The sequence below is a fragment of the Odontomachus brunneus genome, unplaced genomic scaffold (assembly GCF_010583005.1).
Source record: "Odontomachus brunneus isolate Ranch 3 - 2012 unplaced genomic scaffold, Obru_v1 Obru_scaffold_187, whole genome shotgun sequence".
Lineage (NCBI taxonomy): Eukaryota > Metazoa > Arthropoda > Insecta > Hymenoptera > Formicidae > Odontomachus > Odontomachus brunneus.
Genome location: NW_022639637.1, coordinates 20687 through 23300, shown reverse-complemented (window position 1 = coordinate 23300; position 2614 = coordinate 20687).

Here is a 2614-nt window from a genome sequence, read left to right as displayed (position 1 = left end):
TTGTTATATATTTTACGAAACTGTTACCTGATACTGTTAAGGCTGGGAGCACAGACTTTTGCATAACGCATAACGCATAACGCATAAGGGAATCAACCAATCAGAGACCTTTATTTCCCTCTCCAGGATAGAAATGAATGACTCTGATTGATTGATTTCCTTATGTATTATGCGTTATGCGTTATGCAAAAATCTGTGTTCAGGCCCTAATTCTTATACATATACTATCCGCTATACTAATCTAACTCGGGAGCGGTGCACTTGGACACGGTGCATTTGGACACAACCAATCACAGCACCGTGTGATTAGAGACATTTGTAGGGTCCCTTGGAACAGCGACTTGTGATTGGACTGTGTCCAATTGCCCCGTGTCCAACTGATATACACCCATCTAACTCTACTCTACTCGATTTATCGGACAGCATTGAGTTGTCATGAATCATGAAAATACTAGATGCTTGTGACTATTATATTTTTCAGCCCTAGTGAAACTAACTCGTACTAACTCCAACTCGAATTATCGTAAACACCCGTTATCCGCTATGTTACTCTAGCTAACTCTAACTAATAGTGTGTGCGATTGACCCTGGATTAATCGCTCCGAGAGCGATTAATGATGTCACAAGTCTCTGCTAGCCAATCATAAAGCTTGTAAATACTTGTTTGATCAATAAACGTAGACTGAATAACCCAGTGGGTTAACCCAAAGTCAGTCGAAATGCTATTAGATAATCGGTTGGTAAGCAGACAAAATCCATAAAAAGAGAAGGGATAACGTTGGCAACGTTCAAAGTCTGTAGGATTCATAAATTCATTTCTGAAGATGAATATCTGATTCATAAATTCATTTTTGAAGATATCATTGTTGGATGTTAGGAAAGTATACAGAGGAGCAGAAACATGTCACAAATTTACACTTCTGTACATTCTCCTAACGTCCAACAATTATAACCTTTAGAAATAAATTTATGGATCCTAGAGACTTTTGAACGTCGCCAACGTTATCCCCTCTTTTTTATGGATTTTGTCCGCTTACCAATCGGTTACACGACATTTTCCCGAAAAGTAAAAGGAATAATGTTGGTACCAACGAAAACCTCTAGGCAATATAATTTCAATTTCTGCGGGTTAGTAACATTGTTTAAGTAGTAGTCTGGGGATCGATCATGTATCTTTTCACCTAGGGGTACGTTCAGATTCCCTACCTGGGTGCACTCTAATACTAGAAGTGCTATAGTATATGTAACATATTCTATAGTGTTTCTAGTAATAGAGTGCACTCGGGTAGGGAATCTGAACGCACCCTAGGATGAATTCGTGAAAAAGTGAAAATTTTCACGTAAATCGAAAAAGTGAAAATTTTAGTGCGAAAAAGTGAAAACTTTCATGCGAATTGATATTTCCCATGAAAAATAATATCTATATTCATAATAAGTTAATCAATTACGATGGCTGCTGCATGGTGGATAGTAAATGAGGAACAAAACGAAAGGAACAAGAATTATGCGTAAAATTTTAAGAGATACTCAAGATCCTTTTGATATCCCAGAAAAACAATTTCAGGAATTATATAGATAATAATAATTATTATTATATTATTATAATTAATTTTATTATTTTATTATTTTATTTTTTGTTTGTGTGTTACATTCATTCTAAAAAAATAATATATAACATGAAGAAATATTATAAGCAAACATGACAATATTTATAATCTATTATTTTCTCACTTTAATGTAATTATGCTCTATGCAAATGTGCTGGGTTGAGTTGATACATATACTATAGTAAAATTAACTCAACTCGACCCAACTCTATTTCGGAAGCATCCGTGGCCTAACATCCAAAAAAGAAATCACTAGATTATTTTTATTTTACCATATAAATACTACAAATACGCACACTTACTTTTCACGTTTTAGTCTACACGGTTGATGGCTAAAACGTGAAAAATAGTACAATACTATCATCATGCGCAAATATGTAAATTGTAATATTACGCATGCGTATTCCACAATTCAAAACAATGGCTGCGTTCGGATAGCTCGCTGTCGCGTTACGAGACGCTAACGCTATAAATACCGTTCGGGGAGCCAATAGCGCGATAGCGTTAGCGTGCTATCCGAACGCGTCGCGTTAATAGCGATAGCGTACGGAGAGCTCGTTAACACTCTATGAGATGCTAATGCTCAATTGCTTTTGGAAGTTTAACCCTTTGGGGACGGAGCCGCTCGACGGGCTATAAGGAAGATAAGACTTCATCGCTAATGGCCCCTAATGTCTTTGAATGAAAACGTGACTCTTTTACTATACCTATGCGTATCTTATCGCTCAGAACGACAGTCGTCGCGAGCCTTGCAGCTACGAACTAATTTGGGCGGCTATATGCCGACACGCGTCCGGAACGGTAAAACGGCTTGGGCGGCTATATGCCGACACTCGTCCCCGTTAAAGGGTTAATATGAATTGCGAAAATATTGATCCGTTGCAACAAGTTATAATTAAAAATGGAATTGTTGCAATTTTGCGGGAAATTATTGATTTTTCATCGTCAGAAAGTGATGATGATGTAGAACATGTTATGCAGATAGTGGATAGAAGAGAGAATCTGCC